The sequence below is a fragment of the Tasmannia lanceolata genome, unplaced genomic scaffold (assembly GCF_043159265.1).
Source record: "Tasmannia lanceolata isolate RefF3 unplaced genomic scaffold, GAP_Taslan_0.1 ptg000008l, whole genome shotgun sequence".
NCBI lineage: Eukaryota > Viridiplantae > Streptophyta > Magnoliopsida > Canellales > Winteraceae > Tasmannia > Tasmannia lanceolata.
In genome coordinates, this window is record NW_027518685.1 from 29,203,603 (window position 1) to 29,211,987 (window position 8,385).

Here is an 8,385-nt window from a genome sequence, read left to right on the forward strand (position 1 = left end):
GTCTTCTTCCTTTCCTCCGTTCTGATCTGAGCACAGTTCTACGGTGATTCTGGGTGGACCAGTCAGCGAGTGCACGTGGATTGGAGCCAACTTTGGCTGTTTTATCTTGGAGCATCGGTTCGCGGATCCCGGTTTGCACCGGTAGGGGGCGGATACGATTCTTAAGGAGAGTGACCAGTGGCACGACTCAGCCTTCTTTTTCTCGATCTGTTTTACAGAAACGTTTTCTACAAAAGCTAAGTACTGATTTATTTACATTTCTAATTTCTGGATTCAATCAAGCCATATATCAGACCCTACTGGACAACATCTAATTTGTCCAACAACTAGTCTACTATTCTAGATGTTTTTTTCCCGGTGTATGCAGTGTCATTGTTGCAGGTATTTTATTGGAGATTTTAAATTAATGTGAAAGAATCCCGATGCCTTGGATAGATAAAGTCATCAGTTTCAATCTCTTGCATGCCTAGAAGCTTGTGTTTATTAGTAGTGCATGGTCATTAGGAAGGGGTTTATTTCTAAAAGCCATTATGGACTATCGAGATGGTGATATACTATCGAGATGGTGATATTTGTGTGGTGCTAACTGAAAATCTTAGGATGGTTGTAAACACAAATTTTAGCAAATTTTGTCGTTTTCCCCTTTTGAACTAAAAACAAATACTCAAAAGCCCATGCTTTTGAACTAGAAACAAATACTCAAAAGCCCATGGTGAGATTTGTGTGGTTCTCAACTGATAATATTAGGATGGTGGTAAACACAGATTTTAGCAAATTTTGTTGTTATCCCCTTTTGAACTAAAAACAAATACTCAAAAGCCCATGCTTTTGAACTCAAAACAAATACTCAAAAGCCCATGGTGAGATTTGTGTGGTTCTCAACTGATAATCTTAGGATGGTGGTAAACACAGATTTTAGCAAATTTTGTTGTTATCCTCTTTTGAACTAAAAACAAATACTGAAAAGCCCATCTATAATCACACAAATGCCATTAGGCTATCTTGAGGTGTAAAAAGGCAAGAATCACATTGAATTTACAAAACAATGACATTCGACCCTTTAAAACAGAAAACCACTATTTTCATTCCAAAAGAATATTTCTCCAAATCCCAACCGTCTATTTTCTCCCATCTTCCCTCTATAAAAAGTCCTTCAAGCATCCAACAAGCTCTCTTTCAAGCATTTTCTTCTTCAACCTTTCTTCATTTTTTTCAAGTCGCAGCTATACGCCATCTCAGAGTCAGCCATCTCAGAGTCATCAAAGCATGGTCCCCAAGACCCACCTCCATCCCTTTCGTCCCTTGGCTTCATCAGTTTGTTTGCAACTCGGAAGTCTGCAAAGCGGAAGGCCTAAACCTTATTCCTTTAAACTTATGCTTGCAATTTCAGTTTTTTTTTTCCCAATGCATGTGCTCTGATTTCTCTGGTACCTGTTTCAAATTCACAGCTATTAGCTCTATACAATTTCAATTTTCTAATTCTACCTCTTGAACATGGGTTGTTAAAGAACTAAAGATCTTCCACCATTCAAAATAAAAAATCAGTTTTCACCATTCAAAATAAAAAATCAGTTTTCACTACACTATTGCATTCTTTCACTGCTTTGAAATTGGTTCTCTGTCATAGTTCAAGTAAAAAAAAAAAAAAATCAGTTCTCACTTTTACATTCTTGAAAGTAAATTTTACTGGATCTCAAGTCTCTACTCTCTTACCTTGAACTGTCCAATTCATTGTTAGATCCAGATATTTGACATCTATGCTTGCCGAGTATTGAACTTATCATTAGATTTGTATGTACTTAGCATAGAATCAATTGGTTTTTACTTGTTTTTAGGGATGTTTTAAGGTCTGCCAAAAAAAATATTTCTTGCAAGCAAGATTATCTTATTTGTAAGTGTTAAGGCTTATTTGGAACCCATTAGCTATATAATTTTAAGGTCATTATGACCATTATTTACACAATCTATCGGTTTGATCAAATATTAAAGTTCAAATCTTACCGTGACTTTTTTTTAGCTTCTTCCAATATCTCATATCTCATCAATCTACAATAATTCTACAAGAAAGAAGGTAAAACACTTCGAGGTTAATATTTTTAGTGATCACTTGATGAAAATCTTGATTAAAATTAAGAAATAAAATTACCTTAACACCATTCTACTGTCTCAACGGCTATCTTATTAGAGTAGAAATTCTGAGATGCAATCAACCAATTGAAATTTTATCATATGCTGGTATTTAAAATGGAATGTCAAGCAATGCAATGAACAATCTTCACGCGAACCGTATGAAATGTAAAAGTAATGTGGGAGTGCAAATGAAAAAATGGTGAGCCTATTTCATATTCATGACTATCAACCAGTTCAAAACTTCAAATCAACATTGCATGCATGATCAGTGATTATCTAGAAGGAGGATTCCGGACTATCCATATAATAGGCCTCACCAAACCTTACCTACTTACTTTTGGGTGAGAATAGTACTAGCAAATTATTTTGTTGCCCACTTGCCCCATTATTTATTGAGCAGTGCTACGGAAACCGAGAGTAGGACCGAAAAGGGGACCTAGCAAATTGTTTCTGGCCACATCATCACATGGCATATTCGGTACTCTACGTCTCCATATCAATTTCCTTATTTTTTTATGCTAGTTTACCTATACCAAAAATAAGACATCATTCTAAACACTATTGAAAGTAACAAGATAAATTGAGAACAAAAGTTACTTTGCAAACTGTAAATACCAAGCATCTGTTAAAAAGAAAAGTGAAGCACCTAACAAATTGAAAAACGTGAAAACCCACAAAGCCGTGGAAGCACTATACTCTATTTGAGTTCTAAGGAAACAAAACACTCCATGTAACTATCTTCTATGCTATTCAACTTTAAAACAAAATAAAAGCAAAGGACTCTAATAAAGATAAGGAGAAGGATAATGAGTCGATGATCAATAGATGATCACAATTCTCTCCCTCAACACTGACCCAGTGTTCATATCCAGCCAATGTTCATATTCAATGAGTATGCTGTCTTGTTCGCTTTGAAGTTGAGTCCAAAATTGGTTATTGGACTCAAAATTGCTTTTAATTTTGAGTCCAATACAGTTCTGTTCATATTCAATGAGTATGCTATCTTGTTCGCTTTGAAGTTGAGTCCAAAACTGGTTATTGGACTCAAAATTACTTTTAATTTCGAGTCCAATACAGTTCTGGACTAAAAATCAATTCTCAAAATCCAAAACAAACAGGGCCTTTAGCTGTATGGGAATTTTGTCATATAATGATCTCAATCATTAGTGTTAGGGTTTCGATAAGCATAGATATTGACAATTCAATATCTGCTTCTCTTCTTACAGACAGGGGCGGAGCCATGAATTTACACTTGGGGGGACGGACTAATTTACACTTGCCTGCATTGGTCATGGGGGCATGGCCACTAAACTAGCTAAGCATGTATGTACAGCCATGCACCATAAAATATATTTTGCAAGTCATTGGGGACCATGGCCCCCCTCATGCTATATGTGCCTCCGCCCCTGCTTACAAACTTGCTAGAGTGGATCCTCCTTCAACGAAAGCCGACAATGACCAAAAAGCAACGGCAGATCTGAGGCAAAATTCTCAAGCTTTAGGAAATATTCAAGATGGTATATTGAGCCCCCCTTCCTATTGGAAATTATAAATCAAAATTAATGTGTATGGATTTGTGAAAAGTCATTGTCGTCTTATAGGTAGCTATTATGTGTGGAATGTAAGAGTCTTTGTGTTTTCCATAGTTCTTTATGTCTAGTTAGATTATCAGAGTCAAATGGTGAGTTCCTATGTTGTTGCTTAGGATGCCTAGAGGACTCATGGGAACTATATCTATGTGGTTAATGTATTTGCTATTTTTAGGTGTCTCTTGAGCCTATAAGTATGGAGTCTTGTGTAGAGATTGTAAGCTTATAGAGCTTCAAAAGAAAGTTTAGAGAGAAGCTTCAAGGGTTAAGGTTCAGGGGAGGATAGGTGTAGAGATTTCTTGTAAGTGTGTTTTGATATATAAAATTCTTTATATTTTGTGTTACACTTGTGTTTTGGTGGAGCTTTAAACGGGCCCTTTTGCTGTGTATCTCCTGAGCTCCCTTACCTTTATCTTATAATCACAACACAACATCATCCCACTAATATCAAGTGGGCCAACACTTCCCTTCGTGGGATGATCAATTCTATTGTTGATACAGGAGGAGGATCAATCTTAGGGTGGTTGAATGGTGTTTATAAAGAAGCTGATGTTAAGGTCAATGGATAGTCTTACCAGTGAGGAGCGATTCAAGCAAAAGGTAAAGAAGCAAAGACTTTGTTGCTTCTAAATTTCACTTCAGTTGCAACTGCAACAATTTGGGTTCTTCCCAAAGGTATGTAAGTTGCCAAATAATAACAGGATAAATACAGTTACTTAAATACAGAAGAATACTAAAAGAAATAAAGAGAGATGTACAGATGTGATATCAAGGAAACACGGGTACCGACATACCATGTATTTGTAGGCGCGGAAAAGGGGCTTTTATTTTAGATTATTGTGTTGATTCAGGATGCCTCCCTTTTTAGAATGCCTCCTATATCGTGCCAGATATTTCAAAACCTGGGCTTAACCGGTCATACTCATTTGTGGGAGATTCAGGATCTGAAGCCCTATTATGTAAGCCGGTCATCCAAGCGTACTAAAACGGAGTTTCTTTATATTTTTTATTGGCCTTATTTACCCTATAACTTGTCCCTTAGGCCTATGGTGAATAAGGGGCCCGCTTTTCCTTTCCCAGTCCAGTCCCCTTCCTACGGCTTGCTGCGGACAATGGTAAGGCATCTCGTTCATAATCGCCTTGTAGATAAGATGGCTTCCGTGAGGGGTAGTTTGTGTTAGGGAAAGCAAGACCCGGGTTTAGTCTATATATACCTGCGTGGAGAACAACAACTGGCATTAACAACCCTAAGGTTGCCCAATGGCGAGTGTAGCGAAGGTAACCTCCCGTGAAGGGGCATAATTCATAGGGGGTAGAACAACTGATCCACCATCTCCGTGGACTAGTAGCTGTATCAGCTCTAGCCGCTTTTGTAGCAAGCTCTATTAGGGCAGCTCTAGTAGCTATAGTTGCACCAGTTGGTTAGTAAAAACCTCCCTCTTCGGCTAACCTGACGCAGCAAGCAGAGTTCACTATGCGCTAAAGGTACGGGTAGCCCAGCTTGTCTTAAGTTTAGGTCTTTGAGTCTCTAAAACGTCGTCGATATTCCGCCGCCCGATTGAAAGACTCTTCGTGTTAACGCGTAAGAGGCAAATTGCCTTCGCGCGAATCACAGAGGAACGGAACATCAACTCGACTTAATCACAGATTGAAGCACGCATTGTCCCCAACCCCCGTGTCGTGCTTTTGGCTTGCAAGGAATTGTACAAGCTCAGCCCAACAATGTGGGGTAGGGGAGGGGGGGAGCTGTTTTATTTATTTATTTTTGAATGATGCATAATTTTAGTGGCCTATTATTCAGTGGTTATTCAATGATCTGGACCGTTCATCTGGACGAGTGATTATGTAATTTTCGACTTCGAGAAGTCAATGTTTTGCCTTAATAGAGCTAACCATACAAGTGGGGCCCCTTTTTATTGATTCAGACTATTCATCTAGTGGCTCTTCCATGGATGTACCATCCCCAGAAAATTTTTATTGTCAGATTCAATCAAATCTATGGAGTTCAAAAAGCCATAGACTTGAATTATCTTATTATTAATCAATGATTTCTTATATATCTAGAACGACCCTCAGAAATTGCGGATACTAATTTATGAAATATTAGCGGGATTTAGAAAACAATTGTATCGATAAAACAAATTTTCGGAATGATGCTTATAATATTGGGTAAACAAGTCATATATTTGATCTCGCGTCCATGTTTATGTTTGCAAGGGAGATAATTGTCTCTTTTGCAGATGTTAAAAGCGAGATTTTAGAAGAACCAATGGTCTAAAACATCCAAATTAAGTGAACAGCAATGTGCATTATAGACAGACAGCATCAAGAAAAGTGCCATGGTTATAAATCAAGGGTGGAGATTGAAATCCTATAAGAAAACTGATATCCAGAGATCAAATTAGTATTCAAGAAACTCTCCGATAGCAGTTTCCATTTGAAATTTGATGTGAAGTTTGCCAACAGATGCTCTATCAACCCACAAAATTTGAGAATGATCCAATGGTTAGATCTTAGGGTAAATTCACCCAAATTTTGTTTACGGGAACACTAAGCAACACCCATACATTAAGCAGCAGAAAAAAAAACACTCAAACTTACTTTCAACAGTAGAAAAATATACGTCAATGGTTCCTCCTGTTAGGTCTAAAATTGGTAACAGGTTATGGTAGGGCCGGAAAGGCTGATCTGGACCTGAAGGGCTGATCTGGACCTTAAGGACTGATCTGGACCTGAAGGGCTGATCTGGGCCTGAAGGACTGATCTGGACCTGAAGGACTCATCTGGGCCTGAAGGGCTGATCTGGACCTGAAGGGCTGATCTGTGCCTGAAGGGCTGATCTGGACCTGAAGGACTCATCTGGACCTGAAGGACTCATCTGGCCCTGAAGGGCTGATCTGGGCCTGAAGGACTGATCTGGGTCTGAAGGGCTCATCTGGACCTGAAGGGCTGATCTGTGCCTGAAGGGCTGATCTGGACCTGAATGACTCATCTGGATCTGAAGGACTCATCTGGACCTGAAGGACTCATCTGGACCTGAAGGGCTGATCTGGGCCTGAAGGACTGATCTGGGCCTGAAGGGCTCATCTGGACCTGAAGGACTCATCTGGACCTGAAGGGCTGATCTGGGCCTGAAGGACTGATCTGGGCCTGAAGGGCTCATCTGGACCTGAAGGGCTGATCTGTGCCTGAAGGGCTGATCTGGGCCTGAAGGACTGATCTGGGCCTGAAGGACTGATCTGGGCCTGAAGGGCTGATCTGGGCCTGAAGGACTCATCTGGGCCTGAAGGGCTGATCTGGGCCTGAAGGACTGATCTGGGCCTGAAGAGCTCATCTGGACCTGAAGGGCTGATCTGTGCCTGAAGGGCTGATCTGGACCTGAAGGACTCATCTGGACCTGAAGGACTCATCTGGGCCTGAAGGGCTGATCTGGGCCTGAAGGACTGATCTGGGCCTGAAGGGCTCATCTGGACCTGAAGGGCTGATCTGTGCCTGAAGGGCTGATCTGGACCTGAATGACTCATCTGGACCTGAAGGACTCATCTGGACCTGAAGGACTCATCTGGGCCTGAAGGGCTGATCTGGGCCTGAAGGACTGATCTGGGCCTGAAGGGCTCATCTGGACCTGAAGGGCTGATCTGTGCCTGAAGGGCTGATCTGGACCTGAATGACTCATCTGGACCTGAAGGACCCATCTGGACCTGAAGGGCTGATCTGGGCCTGAAGGGCTCATCTGGACCTGAAAGACTCATCTGGACCTGAAGGGCTGATCTGGGCCTGAAGGACTGATCTGGGCCTGAAGGACTGATCTGGACCTGAAGGACTCATCTGGGCCTGAAGGGCTGATCTGGACCTGAAGGACTCATCTGGACCTGAAGGGCTGATGGAGTCCTGCGCTGTTAGGGCCTGACAAGAAGACAAAGGGTCAGAAGACCAGCCCGGAGTGGTGCTCCGGACGGGCGCTTCGACACTCAAGTCAGTATGAGCAGGAGTGCAGAGCAATTCCGAACTGAGGAGCTTAGGATTTTGGATTTCAGATCTTAGAACCCTCACCTTAGCACAAGTGAAGGCTATTTATAGTGATTCTGAGCCACCTGTCCAGGACAGGTGGTAACACCTGACTGGACCAGGTTTCATGCCTAGTAAGGGCAGGTGGAAGTCCCTGATTGGTCCAGGCAGCATACCTAGCAGGGGACAGGTGTGGGCTTTGCAGTGGTCCCTGTGAGGGCCACGTGTCAACAGCCGATTGGTTGCATATTTTGGACCCCATCACCTCCTAACTATCAAATGGACGGTTTAGATCATTCAAAGGTTGGACGCACTAATATTGATGTGGTGTGGTGTAATGAGATCGCGCCCTGGAAACAAATTTTAGATTTTTCACAATTTTAAGAAGGGAAATCATATGAGCACAACAATGTTTTGATATTTTTACTTTTCAGTAATGCATAATATGTAAGGGGGTGTAGTTCGTGAGCTAGAGCTACAAATACACCATCTCCCATAGTTGTTGATTCATTCAACCCATTCATTTTATAAGACCTCACATAGATAGTGTGTTCTTAAGCATGGTTTTAAATTTCGACCGAAATCCGAAGTTTTAGATTTCGGCCTTTTCGAGAAAATGCCTATTTTACTAAAAAAAAATATTACAAAATTTCAGCCA